Source organism: Symphalangus syndactylus, chromosome 4 (assembly GCF_028878055.3).
Source record: "Symphalangus syndactylus isolate Jambi chromosome 4, NHGRI_mSymSyn1-v2.1_pri, whole genome shotgun sequence".
Classification (NCBI taxonomy): domain Eukaryota; kingdom Metazoa; phylum Chordata; class Mammalia; order Primates; family Hylobatidae; genus Symphalangus; species Symphalangus syndactylus.
In genome coordinates this window covers 141,905,618-141,926,446 of record NC_072426.2, presented here as the reverse complement: position 1 = coordinate 141,926,446, position 20,829 = coordinate 141,905,618, and the positions used below count along the sequence as shown (strand labels likewise).

The 20,829-nt window shown below is 40.7% G+C and overlaps 1 protein-coding gene and 1 pseudogene across 2 annotated transcripts in view; one reads left to right on the top strand and one right to left on the bottom strand.

The window, feature by feature from the left end:
• PALLD (palladin, cytoskeletal associated protein) overlaps positions 1 to 20,829 on the bottom strand; it is a 422,857-nt gene that overhangs the window by 322,635 nt on the left and 79,393 nt on the right. The gene's annotated exons all lie outside the window — the stretch shown is intronic.
• On the top strand, positions 12,185 to 19,870 carry LOC129480395 (transcription factor BTF3 homolog 4-like; annotated as a pseudogene).

The window sequence follows — 20,829 nt, the reverse complement described above, 5'->3', positions numbered from 1 at the left end:
GAGTTTCATAACTACACTTCCTGATGTTTCGTTTTCTTTCCTCTGACAGTTTTCAAAAAACCATCATAATATTTGTCATTTATTGAGAAAATTTGTTATTGAGATGCCAGACTTTATGTGTAGCATTTAAGTCTCATAGTAAGCTTTGTATGGTTGGTTTTCTAAGTCTCCTCATTTTATAGTGTTGGACACTGAAGTTCGGAGTTGGGCAATTTACTGAAATGCACACGAAAAATAAGTGAGGGCCCAGGATTCAGACCCAGGGAGTCTGACTCCGCCTATAGTCTTTGCTCTTCATCCCCTCATTATACTCTCTTTAATTCTACTGATTGCATAAGGTTGCAGATAATCTTCCTACCACTTGACTGGTCCCTAGTCTTGTTCTGGTGACCCAGGAGCTTCAAAGGCTATGAATCTGCAAGCATGGAAACCCATCTCCATACCTCATCCCCCACAATGGACTGCTTGCTTATAAGAAATCAGCTTATCAGTACCAGGCAGGTTCTAGGATTATGGAAGGAAAAGAAGACATTTTTTTCTTGGTGTCTATATCATTTAGTTTAGGCTTAGCTGCACATAACATCTACCCTACTCCATTCCACAACTAAAAACCAAACACCAAAATGAGAGACTTATGAATTAAACCAGGCAGACATTTATTTCTCTATCATATAAAAGAAATGTGGAGTTGGGCTATTGGGGCCTGTTATGGCAGCCTCATTGTTGTCAAATTCTTTCTCTTTTGATTTTTAGTATGTTGCCTCCTTTCTAAGATGGATGTTTGAGTGCCAGCCATGATGTCCCGATTCCAGCCAGCAAGAAAGAAGAAGCAGGAAGCAAGTGCGTGTGTCAATTAACTGTCTTTTAAGCTGCTCACAGCACTTATGCTTGCATCTCCATGGTGGCCTGGAACCATAAAATGGACATACCTAGCAGTAAGAGAGTTGTGCCTGGCCAAGACTTAGGGGCTCTATTACTTGAGGCATGAGGGGAAAGCTGGCCTTGGAGTAAGCAACAGCAATTCTGCCAGTCTCCATTCTAGAATCTCTTATGACATCATGGCAGTCATTCCCCAAACTTTAGGGTCTTAGGAATTGCCTGGGAAGCTTGTTAAAAATTCAGATTCCTGGAGCCACTGTTAGAGATGCTGATTTAGCAGACTTGGGATGGGGCTTGGGAATCCTCATTTTTCTCAAGCACCCTACCTGCTCATTTCATTGATTTTGATGCAAATGGTTAGGGATTTGCCTCCTACTTGAGAAATACCATATGAGATTCCAATCAGAAACCAGGAGTAGAGAGGCTGAGGTATGAGAAAACCTGGTGAACTCAGGTAAGAAAATAAAGTCCATCTGTTTCTCCCCTAGTGAAATTATATACATGATCTGGCCTGCGTCTGTAGTATCCACAGTGGAGTTCCCTGACTGAAAGAAGTGCAACTAAATTCTCCTTTGTCACTAAAGAGGATGAAGTCAACAAAAGTCTTTTAATTTGATGAACTACTCTATTCTGAATTACTTTTTTTATATTTTTAGAATATAGGATCCCTTCTTTAAAATTTTTCTGATGTAGATCTACTTATCCTTAAGACCCAAAATGAGAAAAGGTTTAAGCATCTCCAAAGATGCATACAGCCATTCAAATTCCTTCTCTGTGTGATTCAAAATACAACAAGTTAGAGTTAAAGAGAAGATAGTGTGGGGAGTACTCAAAATGAAGGCAGGATAGCTCTGATGACAGATTTTTTTGGTCAGAAAATTAAAGTCGACTCATTGAATACAACCCAGTTTAAACTCAAGGCCAAAAGGAGTCTGTAAAACATAGGCAAAAAATACTGTCACAATCATCAAAACCCAAGGATGGCTTAAAAAAGGAAAAAGAAAAAAATGAGAACACTATCATTCCTTCCTTAACAATCACGTCATAAATAAGCTTTCCCAGCTAGCAACAAACTCCTATCATCTATAACTTGAGGGCAGAGGCCTCATAAATTGACTGGGATATTCTTCCTCTGTGTGACTACAAGGCAGGGATTATTTAAAACTGAAGGCTCCTACGATATGTTTTTCAGAAGGAGTCGCTGGTGGGATTCGGAATGGTTACCCTTCATTGCTTTGGTGAGTGATACCTCAAAGATAACGCAGGAGAAATTACAAGCACCCCCTTGGCTGGGGAGGCAGCAACGTCGCCTTTCAGATGTCACTCAGACCCCTCTGAGATGGGTGCTGAGGATCCCTTGGTGGAACTGGAAAGGTGTGGGGACACATGCTTTTGATTATCTAAAGAGAATGAGTATAAAAACAAAACCTAATCCAAGAAGGAATGTAAATCCTGTCTCTTTGTGCCCCATTGAAATGTAATGTCAGTACTTAAGAATTCCTTTTGCCACTAAATGGACTCGGGCCAGATACTGACACTCAGAGCCCAAGTTCTGTTATTTTCCTTGTGAAATTGTAAGGAGAAATGTCTTCATGATTACCAAAGTATGTGTGGATAGATGGTAATGAAGATAAATTGTTTTTCCCTTGCCTGATACCCGAGCCCTTTGTGGCATATGCCACAATGTAGCTGTTACAAAAATCATATTTATTTATATGCTGTTTGGGACAGAAAGTGTGTGAAACTGAAGCATGAATATGATTTCTATTCTTAGTACATTTTATGTGAATTTTTTAATGTCATGCTTTATAAAGTTTTTTTTTTTAACTTAGCATCTTTCCCAGGAATGAGGGCAAAAGTACTCCAAAAATGCATTGCAAGAAATATGAGCTAAACCCTGTATACAGCATCTTATTCCCTTAGCCTATTTCTTTAATCATGTTACCCTAATCAATGAACCTCCTAATATCCATGCACTGTGGCTTATTGGCTCTAGCTATCCCTCATATTCGAGGAATCTTCTGCCATTGTGTTTTAAATACCCACAGCCTATTGGCAATCTTGCTGCTGTTGCTTTTTATTTATGGTCTTAGTCTTGGGATATTCAAATAACTTATTGGAATGGCACCGTCCCACACTAATGTGGTTTACCGTGCAGGACTGGGGAGGAGCTCATGCTTTTGGAAAGAAGAGAAGTCTTTGTTATTAGGATTGATTTCATTGATTTCATTTCATTGTAATTTTGGCTTCCTTTTCAGCATTAGGTTCTTTTCCTGTGAGTTTTTTTTAAATAGTTAATAGAGAAAAATACACCCAAGTGAGTGGATGGTCTAGGGACCCAACTACATCTGCAAGTTTACATGAGCAATGAGAGTCCACTATGCAAAAGCAAAGGCAAAATGATACCATCTGATAAACACTTGTAAACGTATGCATGATACTTACAAAGTATTTTTTTTTTAAGCAGAGTCCCATTTGTTTATTGCTGCTTTATGGTTTTTCAAATTGGAGAAAGCTATTTCAAACATGTATGATACACATAAGAGCAATTTCCAGATACAAAGAAATCTCTGGCAAAAAAACATTGACCAGGCCAGCCAGTGTGGCTGCTCTCTCCCTCTCTTGAGCTGGGAGCTGTTGTTTTGGGCACAAGGGTCTCCCTAGCGCAGCATGGTCACTGACATAGGCCTTCCTTTAATTTATTACTATTATTATTTTAAAAATACGAGTAACAGAGTCCACAGTGTCTTTTTAAAAAATAATACAATCCAGGACATTTTAGAAAACATGATTAAGACCAGTAGAGTGCTCATATGATAGAGAAAAAAGACAAGAGGCAGGAATCCAGCCAAGAGGAAAATACACTTTTCATTTTCTTCCTGAGACTGGAGATTCTCCGCTAAAGTGAAGGCGCCATCCACAGAGTTACATCTGATGGACATTACTTATGACATGACTTAAGCAGAGAAAGAACAGTCCAAACCAAATTCTCCAGCCTTTAAATGAATTCCCAGCTACAAACCAGAAGAATAACACTATTAGGTCTGGAGGGCAGCAGGATGTGGAGCGCTACGACTCAGATTTCTTTTCACGATGTTGGCATGACTTTGTAGGATCTATGTATTATTTATGTGGCACCACTACCGTGTTTTTAAATAATCTTTGGACATATGCCCGTGAATTAGTTTCATTGAATTCTCCCAATTTTATCCATAATGAGTTCTAGTCTTTGTAGCCAGCATGACTCGGGGCATACTCTGTCTCCTGGAAGTCCTGGGGTAATCCCAGAGGTTCATTATTTCTAATTACTTCATATCTAAATGTGTAGTCCTGAGCTCATTGCACAAACCAGCCAAAGGAGGTAGGATTCTTCTCTCCACTACTTTCCTCTCAATATAAATATGTATGTTTCACAACCAAGCCCTTATAGCCAAAAACCAAAATCTGCATCCATTTCTGGCATTGTTATCTGGAATACAGGATGCAACACAATTAATTGCAGAGAGTGTTGACACATATCCAAAAGATGAGGAGAAGATGATGTGGACAGGTAAAGATTGAGGCTGAGGATGGTCTGTAGGTGAGGGGAATTCTGAAAAGAATTATGGTGCATGCTCTTTGATGCAGTATGGCTGTCAGAAATACATACACCTCAGTCAAGATGTTTATCTTAGTGGTATTTTGGTGTCTCTATTCATCTTGAGCACGAAACTAGGGTGAACAATTCATTTGGGTTTGTCCTGGACTTTCTTGGTTTCAGCACCGAACGCCCTGCATCCCAGTAAACCCCTCAGTCCGAGGCAAACCAGGATGGTTGGTCACCCTATAAGGCACCTAGACATAGGCATTTGAGGTATCTAAATGTGTGTGATGCATCTCAAAGGGTGACATTAGAAACTCAGTTTTTCTGTCATGCCACCTCCTGGAATATTTTCATTTTTCTCCACTAGTTACTGAAGGAAGTTGATGGGGAAAAGGTATTCAGGAAGCAGAAACTTCAGCCCTATGCTGGCAAGATGGATTCTTGATGATGAAAGCCTGGTAGTTCCAAATCCAGTGAGGGCATAGTCCAGAAAGCTCTTTGAATTCCAGGGTTTCAGAGACCTGGGTTCTCCAGTATAAGTATTCATTTTCCTCCACACTCCCTTCTAAGGAGCATTCTGCACTGCCCTTTTTCCCTCCAGGGCCCTGGGAGAAGATTTTCAGGAAGTTTAGCTCTAAGCGCAGCATGAGCTCCTCGATTCTATCCCTAAGGAGTTTCTAGTAAAACAGGAAAAAAAATTTATAGATATTTTTGGTGACACATCTCTGTTTCTCTTGGATGGGTCACTGTGTTGAGACAGACTTTGAGGCAGTTGCAAGGCAGTCTGGTTTAATTCACCTTACGTTTGGGGGCAAATGTCCCAGATTTTTGACCTAAGGAACAATGCACAGTTGTACCTTAGATAAAATTATTGCCTCAGAATGCAGCCAAGTAAAACTTTCACCATTGTTCAGCTGCTGGACAGATTGGAGCGAGGGAGTTGGGGCTCAACTTGACGCAAACCTTCATGGTTCTTGTAGTGATCATCCACGAATCAGAAAACTGTGGAGACGTCTCTGGGATCAGAATTATCACTATGGGAGAAATCCTGGGTTGGGGGTGGAACCACATGGGGATGTGATATATCAGTTACCTATTTCAAGGGGGTCGAAGAGACGATTTTGGAAATTATAAGGTGAGCATTTTTTTTTTTTTTTGTAAACCTAGATTTCAAGGACACTGAATTTCTTAAAAGTAGGCATTTTAGGAAGCTAAGAAGAGGTCTGTGGTGGACATTTTTATTTTTATTTTTGAGACAGGGTCTCACTCTGTCACCCAGGCTGGAGTGCGGTGGCACAATCCCGGCTCACTGCAGCTTCAAGCTTCTGGGCTCAAGTGATCCTTCCACCTCAGCTTCCCAAGTAGCTGGGACTACAGACATGTACCACCACACCTGGCTAATTTTTGTACTTTTTGTAGAGATGGGGTTTTGCCATGTTGCCCAGGCTGGTCCTGAACTCCTGAGCTCAGGCAATCCACCCACCTCAGCCTCCCAAAGTGTTGGGATTATAGGCATGACCCATGGCGCCCGGCCTGTTGGACATCTTTACACTGATGAATCTGACTCATTAATGGAAACTGCATCCTCTGAGCTCTTTTAGTAGGACAGAGAATCAAGTAGGCTTTAAGACCGCTGGTGAGGAACATGTACTAGCAGAAAGAAGAAAAATCCAGGAGGAGTATCAGCCCAGATCCCAGGTAGCTGTGCATTAAAATGGTACCAGAAAGGCAAAACTTCAAAACAGACAAATGCCAGAAGTGAAATGTAACCTGCAGAATTTGTCATTACTACTTGGTCATAGAATAAGTCTTCAAGGAGCTCAGTTTTGCTTATAGATTAATCTGATAGTCTTCAGATATATATGTCAAATTGAAGAGTTGATACGATCTGTAGGTTGAGGCATTTTTGTTTTGCTGTTTTCTCGTACGTTAACAAGAAGAAGAGAGGAAGGTGCTACCTTTGTGTTTGTGCTTTAGGAGCTCCGGCAGCTGGCCCCTGGCAGGATGTGATGGAACACAGCTCACAGGATCAGAGACAATCGATTCAGTTCAGCAGAGAGTGATTTATAGCAAGGAGTTTCTAAACAAGCTTAGACTTCACCGCAAACTGGGGGGATGGCCTGAATTTTCATTGTTGGTGGAGCTCATTAGAGGGAAGAAAGAGAAAGGAGCAGCTGTGGCAGCTGTCAGGAAACCTGAGCAAATGGCAGAGGATGGTGCAGGCTCTTGGAGTAGACCCAAGAGCCAGAAAACAACTCCATTTGCTGATATCAGGTCCAAACCAGCAAGGGCCTGGTCCCCAGTGACCAAGGGTCCAGTCAGAGCCTCCTGGTACGTAATCATGGACAGCTCCCAGGATCTGCTTCCAGGATTCATCACACTGGTCAACTGTTCCAGCCAGGAGTAGACTCTAGATATTAGCAGGTGGGAGACAGATTTGATAATATACCTGTGACTGCACAAGATTTGGGAAGGTGGAGCCACATGCAGCTTTTATTAGTTGTGGCAAAGAGGCCACCCTGTACCCGTGGAGAAAAGAACTCCATGAATGTATGATCTTCCTCTCTCTACAGATAGGGAATCTGACAGAAGAGAAATGACCAGGCTGCTGGCTGCCACTCCTCAAGCCAATTCTGAAGATGCATGGAGGTGAGAGGGAGGATGCTGAAGCCAGAGTTACTATAAAAACTAAGAGAAACCCTTGGAGAGCCAGAAGGTGGTTGGATCATGATGTTTGTGTAAAAGTGCTGGCCCCGAATGGAAGTTGGCCTCTAGAGGAGGGCCTGGGTTGGGAGCACGAGTTTATCTCTGCCCCTTTGGTCTTGTGCATTGCCAGATTGCCACTGAATGGCTGCTAAAGAGCACCTGGTGATGCAGAAACTTCTGCTCCATGAGAGACTGATAAGGAAATGCTCAAGCTCTCTGGCCAGCTGCATGCATTGCCTTCCCCAGCACCCCTCCACACACAACCTTCGACGAAGTCCCCAGGGACAGGGTCACCCATTTGGGGAATGGGCCAATGCCCTCCATGAAGTGATTGAGCCCAGAGAGTAGCATCTGAGCATCTCAGCCTTGAAATGGCCCTCTAGGAAGGGGACAGATGGAGGCCCTGGCTTCTAGCCCTCACCCCAGAGATACTTAATCAACCAAGGAGATGAATGCCCTCAGGAGAACAGGAGCTCTGAGGGAAAAACACTGAGACTGCCAAGGAGAATAAAGAAAACTATCCGAGATGCAACATAGTTGATGGGCCAGGAAGATTAAAATAAGCATATCAAATATTACAAAAGAGTTGAGGGAAGATAGTGAGACATGAAACAGCAATAAGAAATTATGAAGAACCAATTGGAGATACTAAGTAGAAAAATACATGCATTGGAACAAATATCATAAATGGATCGAATGACAGATTGGACTTAGACAAAAAATGAATTAGCAAGCAGGAAGATTGGGATGCAGAGCTAGCTCTAAAGGAATCTGGAGGGGATATAAGGAGAGGGTATTTGTAAAAGGAAACTAAGCATTGTGGAGGACAATATCTGCATTGATATAGAAGGAATCCCAAAAGAAAAGAAGAGAATACATAGGATGACATTTTTGAAGAAACAGTAACAGAGAACTTCCCAGAATTAAGGAAGCATGTAGAAACCTCAGATTCAGAAGGTTCTGAGCTATATGAGATGTGTCTTGGGTCCCACATCGCATCCACACAGGAGCCCACCTTTTACTCCAGCCAGCGCAACTCCCTGCAAGGACATCTTCACAGCCCACATCCACTAAGCTGCCCTCAGCACCTCTTGTGTTCTGCCCCTAGGCCTCTCTGATACCCCCACATGAAGGCATCCAGAACCCCATTCAGTGAACAAGCACGCACAGCCGGAAGTGCTGGTGACATCCCACAGGGCAGCCCTTGCCCAATGTGGGGTCAGGGACTGAGGGATCAATGTACTTTTCTTTCACCTGTTGGTTGGACAGTTCTGAAACACAATGTACAGATGTCCTGGAGGGATCGCAACAGGAACAGGCCTAGTTACCCACCCGGAGAACTTCTTTTTTTTTTTTTTTTTTTTTTTTGGTAACAGCTTTCACTCCTGCTTTCTTATCTCCCCGTCCTCCATTCCTGTCTCCTGGGATCACTGCTTGACAAGTGGAACTGCTAAACCAACATCAGCAACTCTCTAAGGCCAGACTTCTTGTTAGAGGAAAAAATAAACCCCTATTGATGTAAGCCACTGCAAATTGGGCTGCCTATTATTCACAGGTAAACATAATTCTGGCTAATATGTATCTTGACCCGAGCCACAGCGTCTGAATGAAGGAAGTTTGAGTCCTGCTGCTGAAATTCAGGACAAGTCCAGATCACCCAATTTTATGGAGAGGTAATGCTCTTAAGGCCTTGGAGAGAATTCTACTCAGCTCAGCAGGATAGAGGAAGGAAGTAGGGGGTGTGTGTGTTGAAACATGAACTGGAAGAAACTCTGGGTGCCTCAGGGGGATGTCCCCTTCTTTGTGGAAAACTGCAATGATTCCAGTGAGACAAAACTTGCTAAGGCAAAAAAATAGCTATAGCTTTCCCCCCTTCCCCATCTTCTATTATCCTATGCCTGTTTCACTGATCAGAGTAGCAGAAAAAAAAATGAAAGATACTAAAAAAATGCTAGAGTGATTCATAGAAGTTAGGGTATAGAAAAATCCAAACAAATGAAAAACCCGAATGGCAACAATAGCAGCAACAACAGCAACAGCAGCAATAATAACAAACAGCTCTGGATATCAGAGACGGATTAGGAAAAAAGACAGTTTGTGGGGAGGAAGAAGAGAAATATCTAATGAGGCTTTCTAAAGACGCGTGTTACATGATGTAGTAATTCCTCTTCTAGCTGCTTCAAGAAACTTCAATAAGCACTTACATTATGTATTGCAAGAATTTTGGATATGGATTCATGTTTCTTTGGGAAGTAATGTCATACTGATGTAGGTCATGAAGTCTCAGTCTCATGAAGACCAACACTGTAATATGTCTGAAAATTATATCATTTAAAAGGAGACTAAAACCGCTTGAGATGCAAATGGGGGGCTCATTGGATGAGCTCATTGGCAGGGCTTGCCATGAGCAGGCTTCAGATTCATGCTTCTGAGAAATGGCAGACCACTTTAGTTATAAAGCATGGAGTTACTCACAGGAATGGGCTCCTATTTATCTGCTCAAGCATCTCTCTTTCTGCACCACATATTTATAGGTTGCCAGTGCTGCTCCCAATGGGACCCTGCTCTACAGCCACAGCGATTGTTTAACTGAACAGGTGGACCAACCAAGGTCTCTTCTTTGGAATTGTAAAAACAGGACCTACTGAACAAGAGCCAGCTCTTTAAGTGGTGGGACCTATAAAATGCAAACTTGTGAGCAGCTGGTAGCCATATTTCCAGCCCCTTGGACTGCAGGAACAGAGTAAGATTGGCAGCAAAGACAGGGAGGCAGAGGGCAGAATCCTAACAGTGTAGAGTGCCTTGTTACCATTTGTTTCTGAGGCCTGGTTTCTGAACCCTATCCTGCAGTTCTCTTACCCTAATAATACTCTTTTATTTTTGCTTATGCTAGCTTAAGTGGATTTTCTTTTCCTTGCAGCCAATTTTTTTTTTTCCAGAAAACACTCACAAATAATTAGTATTATAGAGGAACAGAATAACAGCATGACAGCCTCAACTACTTGGCTATCAAATTACCTTAGCTCTGTGGTCTCCAACAAATTCCTTCAACTTTCTCTTTCCTCAATTGTTAAATGAAGATCAGGTTTGTTGAAATAATCAAAAGTGCCAATAACACAGGTAAAGCACTCAGAACAGTGTCTGGCTCTCAATAAATATTATCTGTTATAAGTATTATGGATATATAACTATCAAAGTTTGGAATACAAGGGTCAGCTGTAGTTGATTATTCAATTCTTAAGAAAAAAAGCTCACACCGAGTGCCAAAATTACATGAGTCGACAAAATTACATGAGTCAGAACAGTAATCAACCAGTTACACCTCCGGTCACTGTGTGTTTTGTACTTCCCAGTTCCCTCTGCCATTGTTTATTTTTTAATAAACTACATTAAGTGTGGTGGGAATGAAAGGTGAGACAGGCAGATGCTCCAAAGAATATGAGGGAGGGAATCTGCTTTCATTATCATCCTAAATTTATTTCTGCAGATATGACTTGTCATCTGCACTGCCTCTTCTTCCTTTCACTCCCTCCCTTGTACCCTTCATATCGTACCTTTTCTCAACTTCCTTGCAAGCACCTACATATAATGTTCCCCTCTCAACTCCCATCCCCATCTCCCAGCCCCCGTGCCTTTTGTATCTTAGGTTGTTAGCAAAGGTTAGTGAGACGCATACAAAATATGATTTTACGTTTCTCCCTCATCTTAAAGAAAAATGGCTGGCCTATCTTGCATCTTGTTACACCTTAAATTTTGGAACTCAATGTTATGAGCAAGAGAAAATCTCAGCTTGTGCCTCAAGATGCCTCCTCCGATCTCACAAACGCCTCGGGGCCATGGGGGTTTTGCTGGCCCTCAGTGTATGCATGGGTGTTCCCACCCCAGGCTCTGAAGAGGATAGCAGTAGGGATTCAAAGGGGACACTGGACTGCTGGGGTGTTCCGCCACCAAGCTCTTGTCTTTTTCGAAAACACGTAGTTTATATGAGGAAACTGACTCTGAGAAAGCTTGATCTTTTTTTTTTTTTTTTTTTTTTGAGACGGAATCTTGCTCTGTGCCCCTGGCTGGAGTGCAGTGGGCTCACTGCAAGCTCCGCCTCCCAGGTTCAAGCCATTCTCCTGCCTCAGCCTCCCAAGTAGCTGGGATTACAGGCGACCGTTACCACGCCCAGCTAATTTTTTGTATTTTTAGTAGAGACGGGGTTTCACTGTGTTAGCCAGGATTGTCTCCATCTCCTGACCTCGTGCTCCGCCCGCCTTGGCCTCGCAAAGTGCTGGGATTACAGGCTTGAGCCACCGTGCCCGGGCCACCGTGCCCGGCCAGGAAGCTTGATCTTAAGTGAAGGGCACTGCTTCAACTCCAGCTGACGAGGGGCGAGTAGGGCATAGCTGAGCTGTCGTCCTGGGTGGTGAGGGTCTGAAAGCAGCAGCCACCACTGGCGCTAAAATAAATTACAGGCACAAAGAGGAAAGTAAAAAAACAACAACAAAATGTCCAAAAATCACACATAAGGATGCTCAACTTCCCTGATAATCAAAGAGACACAGATTAAAACAACCATAAGTTTCTGTTTTTGCTTCCCATACTAGTAAAAATTAAAACAACTTCTAATTCACTTTACAGGCAAGGACACAGAGAAAGAGGACTACTTACAGGAATATAAGTTAATACAAACTTTGCAGAAGGTACTTTAGCAATGATTGTAGAAATTTAAAATATAGATGCCCTTTAATGAAAAAAAGAGATTTCTAGAAATTTGCCCTAAAAAAAAATTAGGCAAACTCTTAAAAAAATGTATAAAAATCTGTATTGACATTGGCATAGCCCAAGCCTGCAAACCAAAATACAAACAGTGAATTCTTCTGGTGGCAAGAATTCCTTCAATGTATAATATCTTTTACACTACTTAAAAATTTTTGGGAGAAGAAAACCATTTTATGTCTATTTATTTTTTGGGGGTACTGGTAGAGGTGATAGCATGGATGGTAGCAGCTACAGAGACTGGGTAGAACAAACATGCCAGCTGCTGGTCCCCAGATGCACCAAGCCCAGTGTGTCCAGACAGCTCTGCAGAGCCCACGTTCAGTCCAGGCTCCCCTGCCCAGTCTGTGAGTCATTCCCTGGATCCTGCTGACCAACACTGATCACAGTCCTCACATTTTCTTGTTTCAACATGGGCCTGTCTTCTAATGTCTTATGTGCTGGTCCCAAACAGCCAGCTGTATGGCAGTCACTGGTGGGGGCATTTTTTTCATGCTTAATTCTTTGAGATTTTTGGATCACTCATTGGAGACTAGATACTCAGTAGCTGGACATGAACCTAACAGCAGTTTTTGGAGGCTTTTGACTTTATTTAGAATCACCTAGAAAACTTTTCACAAATACAGAAGTTCTATCCCCAGAGATTCTATCTAGTTGGTCCAGGGTGGGGTCTAGGCATGGGTATTTTTTTTTTAACCCCCCAAACGAATTTAATGGGCAGCCAGGCTTGAGAACCACTGCTCCAGGGGCTGAAAACATAGGATCCAAGTCAGAGCACTGGGAGATTGATTAATTGGTTAGAATGACTTGAAGTGACCACCAGAAACATCACATTTAGAGCTCAGTTAATTACCCCCTTGATCACACTCTGAACTGGAGGGGCAGTTTATATTTAATATTCCAAAGAAGGCATCAGAGTACAAAGACTTCGACAAACAAAAAACAAAAAAGCAAACTCACTTTGTGGTGTTTTTCCTTTCTCCAGTTAACCAAAGTGGTAGCTGGAAGATCAAATATCCTTTGACCAGTGTAATAGTATATCTTAAATTGCAGAAACAATAGAGCTTTACAGAAAACTGTATCAGTTGAGAACTTTGTTTCTTACCCTCTGTTTAACACACTGAATAGGACTGAGTCTGCCAGGCATTCTCTCAGAAGCTCATTAGGCCTGTGTCGGAATTTTGGATGAGTCACCACCAATGGCATGGTTAGGTAGCAAGCGTTTCCTCAGTGGGAACCTTTCCAGTCACTGACAGCAGGAATTCTCAGAGACATGCACTTTCTGTAACTTTCTTGCTATTAAATCCCATGCCCTATTAGTATTCATATTGCAACATAACAAACTTAAGCTTTATAGACATATGCTCTTTGTGTCTTCCAAATTCTCTGTATGCCTTAATCAAGCGTTGTTAGTCTGGTAATGTAACTATGCTCTACTTGTTATGTCTAGAGATGTTCAAATTCAGGTACTGTTATATCATTTTTGCAGATTGTTTGGCTGATTGTTAAACTGGCCATGTTACGTGTTCCATGTATAAGACTTTATAAGATTTTTCTGGGTGTTGTGTGTTTCATAGATAAATTGAGACATTTCCTTTGGTTGGCTACATTTCTTGCTTTTTTTTTTTTTTTTTTTTTTTTTTTTTTTTTTTGAGACAGAGTCTCGCTCTGTGGCCCAGGCTGGAGTGCAGTGGCGCAATCTCGGCTCACTGCGAGCTCCGCCTCCCGGGTTCGCGCCATTCTCCTGCCTCAGCCTCTCCGAGTAGCTGGGACTACAGGCATCTGCCACCATTCCCGGCTAATTTTTTTTTGTATTTTTAGTAGAGACGGGGTTTCACCGTGGTCTCGATCTCCTGACCTTGTGATCCGCCTGCCTCGGCCTCCCAAAGTGCTGGGATTACAAGCGTGAGCCACCGCGCCCGGCCTATTTCTTGCTTAAAGCAGAACTGAGAAACATAAAGATAATGGATATATGGTTTACTCTTGGTCCCTATAGCTGTCCTTGATCCAGAGGAAAATTTGGCTTGTGATGAATTTCAAGTGTCTTTTTGTCCTCCTTGGTTTGCGTAACACAACTGATGTTACTGTCTAACCCCTCAGCTTCTACAGAATTTGTCAGGCTTGTTTATTTTCTTTTCCTTCTTGTTTCTCACTGCAGCTCTCATGAATTACTTTCCTAAGGGAGAGTTTTCAGAGTTATTTTCAATTACTACATGAGAAGAAGCCTAATAATGTAGAGTAGTTTTCTCCAGATTATATTTCACGATTAATACCATGAGATATTTCTGGATCTAAAAGGGATTTATACTCAAGTATGTCTGGGAAATGCTGCAGACTATCTTTCTACTTGGAGATTTATGAAGCACATTTATGTATATCCATTCACTGAGATGTCTGCAATTTTTTAAAGAGAACTATTTGATTTTTGTTTCAACCAAAATTTTCCAAACCGCTTTTACTATGGAAACTTTTTGCATCCTGTGAACCTTTTGGGAAATGTGGAAAGAATACACAAGTTCAACTTTTACCAGCTGTGTAACATTGGGCACGACACTTAATTTTTTTGAACCTTACTTGCCTCATTTTTAACGAAGAGAATGACACCTATCCCTACCACCTTGCAAAAATGCATTATAACCTGAGGGCTACTATGAAAATAACAAGAAACATCCCAAACAAAACATAATGAACACAGTTAAGCAGCTGTGCCTAACATAGAACAAGCTGTACTTTTCTGAATTTTGAAAAACAGGTCTTTCCTGAACTTACTAAGTGGTAATAAAATGTCATTGATAAAATTATACATTCATAATTAACTGGACACATTTTCATCTGTAAAACATTTGATTACTCTTCTGCAAGTCTACTAAGGAGCACATCAACAGCCTTAAAGTACTTTATGATATAAAGTTTATAATATAAAGATTTTTAGATGAACAAAAAAGCTGCTGTATGTTTTCTCAGAAAAATAAATCCTGAGACACTTTTAATTGTAACTTAGATCAAGAATATTTAAGTGGTCTATTAAAATGTTGATAAACACTGGAAGTTTTGATGGCAATGGGTTGCTTAGGCTCTTTAAAAAATTCTCCATTGTCAGTCCATAAATTAGAGATAAATATGTATTTGATAGAAACAATTTCTATTTAGAGTGGTTAATCCATGACTGGGGTATCACTGCATAGTTTTAATACATTCAGGGCCAGGTATGATGGCTCACATTATAATCCCAGCACTTTGGGAGGCCAAGGTGGGAGGATCACTTGAGCTCGGGAGTTCAAGACCAGACTGGGCAACAAAGCAAGACCTTGTCTCTGCAATTTTTTTTTTTTTTTTAATTAGCTGGGCATGGTGGTGCATGCCTGTAGTCCCACCTACTCAGGAGGCTGAGGTGGGGGGATTGCTTGAGCCTGGGAGGTCGAGGCTGCAGTGAGCCATGATCATGCCACTGCACTCCAGCCTGAGTGACAGAGTGAGACCTTGTCTCTTTCTCTCTGTATATGTTCAAGTTGGTATATTTCTTCCCAAAGCCGCCCTCCAGGAACCATGTTTTTCTGCAGTTCTGTGGATACTAATAGTCCCTTGCTTTTAAGGTAATTTATATTTTAATTTTCCTTATAACATCTGAAATGGCTAAAACGGAGTCTGGAAATGAGTACAACAAAGCCAAGCTCAGGATACGCTGAGCAACAGAGCTAGAGTTGAGCCCGCTGAACACGGGCAAATCCCATTGTGCCTTCATACCTGGCAATATTTCTGCATAGGTTCCCTGCCCTCTTGGCTTCATCTAATTAATGGAACTTCGCTCAAAGTTCACGTATGGAGTCTTTTGTATTCCCTGCTTCTCTGGGTTCCCTAGACCTCAACACATTTCTCTTTTGGCAGTTGTCACACTGGCTGATATTTGTTGATTTACCTCTTAACCACTCTCCCTGGACTCTAAGGTCCTGGAGTTCAGAGTCTATGTCTTAACTGGTGTTTGTTTCTAGTGTTTAGCCCTTAGTAGACATTCAACAAATAGTGGAATGGCTGAGTGAATAAGTGGTCTCCAAAGTGCCTGGCAAGTACATAACCCTCTTTTGACAGATATCTGTCCATTTCAAAATCTCACCCTGAAGGGTTTTCAACGCTTAGTTGCCATGCTTTGGACCTTGTGACCCTGCACTCTTGCCCTGACTGGCCAGACCAACTGTCTGACTCAAACATTAATATCTGCAGACTCACCAGAGTCACAAGAGTGCTCTATGCTGGATGGTGGTTGCCCGGCCCTATTATCCCCTCCTGTCTTGGTTAGATTGAGTGGTTAGAAAGTAGAGAGGCTCTGGAAGTTGGCCCTTAGAAGGCAGAAGTTATACCATGGAACACCAAGTAGAGGGAAGGTAGATAAGAGGTAGAAGGAAATACTGAAGAGATAGAAAAGTAGAGATGAGGAGTCATGAGCTCATAAATAAGCTCATGCTTTTGGATCTCTGTGCTGTTGGATCTCAAAGAGCTACCCTTGGCCCCTGGAGCCCCTGAAATATTCTTTTCCAGCAAGGAATGAATTCTCATTTCTTCAAATCAAGCTGTGCAATTGCTGAGACTTTGCTTTCTTTGATATCTCCTGTGTCCTTGCATTCAACTTTTGTTATTTAAGCTAACCTGGGCGTGTTAGATTATCAGACAATTTATTTTTATTTTTATTTTTTATACGGATCAGGAAGCAGAGGGTTGGATCTATTCAAAGAGAGGAATGGGAGTTTGATTTGGCTTTGTGCATGTGAATTTTCTCTAGAGTAAACCCAAAGTTCTAAGGCAGGTTTGTCAATGTGGTCCTGAATCAGGATTGTGTGCTGCTGGTGGTGATAGTGGTAGTGGAGAGTGGTTCTTCCTAACAGGCTATTCATGGTATTCTACGCATTGAAGTTTATGAATCATTGCTTTCTGATGACATACAAATTGAGCTAATGCCTTAGAGGTCTTCTGGACCAAAGGTGACCAAAAAGACCAATCATGAATCTTATTTACCTGGGGGCCATTTGTGCACAAGCTGTTCTGCTCTAAAACAAGGCATTCAGTCTCCTGGGATGGGAGAGATGCCTCTTTCCGTCTATGTGCAATCTAATGTGCCTATAGATAGATTTTTTACTGGATTAACAGATTTCTTAAAAAGCTAGGAATTTTGGACCTATGTTATAACTAGCTAAGATTTTTTTTTTTTAAGAAGAGCCTAAGGCAAATCCAAACTTGCAGAAGAAAAAACACCGAGACACAAGGAAATAGCAATAAATCATTGATTTCTTAATATGCTTGCATCATTTAGAATATTATGCTAAAGACAGCTCACTGGCAAGCCTGGACGTTCCCCTCTCTCCCCAGGCAAAGTTGACATTGCACCATAGATATCACAGCCGTCTTTAGGAGTTACCTTTTTCTTTTTAAGGAAGACACTCCTGCAAGTATTCTAGAGTACTCCCATCATTCTCTCCTGAGATGACTAGAAGTCTTTTAGTCTCTTGTGTCCTGTTGGTAACTGCTTGCAGGCTAGACTTCCTTTGCATCCTCTGTTTAATCATAATGCTGCCCCCCAATATAAAACTATTTTGATTTTTGAACAAAATATACTAAAATGGTTCTGATTACTCAAGCATTATTATATTTAATAATGTTAAGGCATTATTTAAGAAATCCTGAGAAATTCTGGGTTCATGTTTTTCCTAAAGTTCTGGTCACAGATTGCGATTAAAATAGAGAAATAAAAAACAAGACCTCAACTAAAAGCTAAAAATGGTTTATATGATTTGCAAGCAGGGGTTCTCAAACATTTTCATTTATTGATTGTTTTTAAAAGATGAGTTTAAAGAGGGAAGGTAATTTAAGCATGAAAAGTCATAGAAATTGATTTGAGCAGCAGCTATAATTTTTTATTATGAAAGTAAAACATTTTGCTTAAAAGGGGGAGAGGAATAGAGTAAAAATACACAAATTTTTGTAAGTAGAAGTCCTCTGTCCTTTTAGTCCAATCCCCAGAAATAGCCACTAGGAATGGTACAATATGTAACTGTTGAAAAATCTGTATAAATATATAAACTAAATTGTGGCCGAACTATTAATACATACACACACACACAAGCACAGTTTATATAGTGTATATGTATATATGTGTGTATACACATGTATGTATATATATGTGTGTGTATATAATACACACACATATTTGAAAGTCTAAAACAGTGCATGTGTATATATATGTGTGTATACACGCATATGTATATGTGTGTGTATATCATATACATGCATATGTATATGTGTGTGTGTATCATATACACATGCACTGTTTTAAACTACTTTTTCAAATTGAAATACAACTTGGATATATTTCATGGTGACATACATAGAAAGATTTAACTTATTCTTTTTATTTTATTTAAAAAATTTCTACAGACACAGGGTCTGGCTACCCAGGCAGGAGTGCAATGGCTATTCACTGATGCAGTCACAGTGTACTACAACCTTGAACTCATGGCCTCAAGTGATCCTCCTGCCTCAGCCTCTGGAGTAGCTAGGACTACAGGTCTATGTCACTACACCTGGCTAACTTGCTCTTTTTAATAACTACATAGCATATTATATTGTAGATATCCATTATTACTTGCACTATTCTTCTACTTAGGGCATTTCCATTTTCTCGTCTGTTACAAACAATGCTTCATTGAATATTTTTGTACAAAATGTTTAGTTTGTCTGTGACAGTCTATCTGTAACAGTGAATTAGTAAAAGTGGAAGTGTTGGATCCAAGGATGTTTAATTCTAAATTTTGGTAGATGCTGCCAACTTGTCCTTCAAATAGATGATTAGAATTTTGACTTTCACCGTAAGGGTGTACTGAGGAGTATTTATAGTAAGCCAATTTATTGTCAACCTCAAATCTTCTTACTTGTATGGTCTTCTTCCAAGGCCCTGCGCGAGCCCTTAAAATATGTAGACATTTCTAATGTTTTTGTAAAATTAGCAAAAGTAAGACATTTCAACCACAATTGCTTATGACTACTATCTCTTAACTCTGAATTTTTCACTGTTACACCCCTTACTTGCCACATGGAGTTGGAATGGCTATTGGCTATTTTGAGGATCAGGCTTGGAATAGTTGAGTTGGGATATGTTATTTTAACAGAATTTTATAAAGGCCTTTTAGAAAGTTTCAATATAATAAGGAATTACAGACTCTTGATGTTGACATATAGGAAGAATATTTTTTGGTCTTCTTTAAAATTATTTATTAAAGAAATAAAATTCAGATTAAAAGTCAGTGAAATATGAAACCAAGTGGTGGGATCTATGGAATTATTTTGATATACAGAAGTGAATTGTGATTTTGCTGTTGCTGTATGCTGGTGTTGGAGGACCCTCCCTGCTTTGGATTTACCAACAGTGTGAATCAAGAAAGTTAGCCAAACTCCAGGCTCAGGTCCAGATAGGGAGCGAGGGTACAGCTTGCAAAACAAAGGTGGAACCTAGAGAGTTACACCAGATGACAGAAAGCTTTGGAGTTCTCTGACAAAACTGGCTGTCAATAATATAGCTGGTATTAAAAAGGCGAACATGATTGAAGATGGGACAGTTTTTCATTTTAACGATCCCAAAGTCTAACCTCTGTCTGCCCCCTCTCTGTTGACATCTTTGCAATTACCTCTCTCTGCTCCTTTCTCTAGTCCTTCTCTCTCTGCTAACACCTTTGCAGTTACCAGTCATGCAGAAGCCAAACCAATCACAGAAATGTTTCTGGAATATTAAGTCAGCTTGGTGCTGACAGCTTAACAAGCCTCAGGAAGTTAGCCAAACAGTTCCCATGGCAAGTCTTGAATAGCAAAGCACCAAACCCAGAAGACAATGATGAGGAGGAGGATGTTTCAGATCTTGTAGAATATTTTGATGAGGCATCAAAGAATGAAGCTAACTAAATTTTTTTCTGGTGTTTGGAGGCTGGCATGGACTAGATTTAACAAATAAGCCACTGGTTCCAAAGTTTTACAGATACAGGAGTATCGCCTATTGCTATTCAATAATATAAATATTATGTATAATTTTATAAAAGAAGTGCATTGTTAAAAAAATTCATCACTCTGAAAAGCAGTAATTTATTAAAGGGACATACATTTTTTCTTTTCTTTTTTTTTTTTTTGAGACGGAGTCTCGCTCTGTCGCCCAGGCTGGAGTGCAGTGGCGCAATCTCAGCTGACTGCAAGCTCCGCCTCCCGGGTTCACGCCATTCTCCTGCCTCAGCCTCTCTGAGTAGCTGGGACTACAGGCGCCCACCACCACGCCCGGCTAATTTTTTTTTTGTATTTTTAGTAGAGACGGGGTTTCACCGTGGTCTCGATCTCCTGACCTCGTGATCCGCCCGCCTCGGCCTCCCAAAGTGCTGGGATTACAAGCGTGAGCCACCGTGCCCGGCCCATACATTTTTTCTTATAGGAGTAGTAAATAGGCTCTTGGATTATTTGATAATCATGTTTATAAAGAAGAGCAAATCATATAAATACATGAAAATGATGAAGTTCTTATTGATTTGACAGAAATACTGACATGAACAATAATGTAAAGCTCGTAACACACCACTGTGACAAGGACATCAACTACAAAGAAGTGCCATCAGTTGAAATGGTCTTTAACGTTGATATGGTTACATAGTAACCAACTTGAAATTCCCTGAAATATTACAGATCATATATGAAATAAATGTTTTAGAGTTTTTTCAAATTTATCAGCTATCCTAAAAATTTATAAGACATTTCTAATAAGTTGTGAAACTGAAAGAAACTTTTTTAAATATCAAAAATAAAAATTTTTTTTGACCATCCATGCTGGAGGAAAAATGACTTATATTTCTATTCTCTCTACATAATGTATTATAACATTG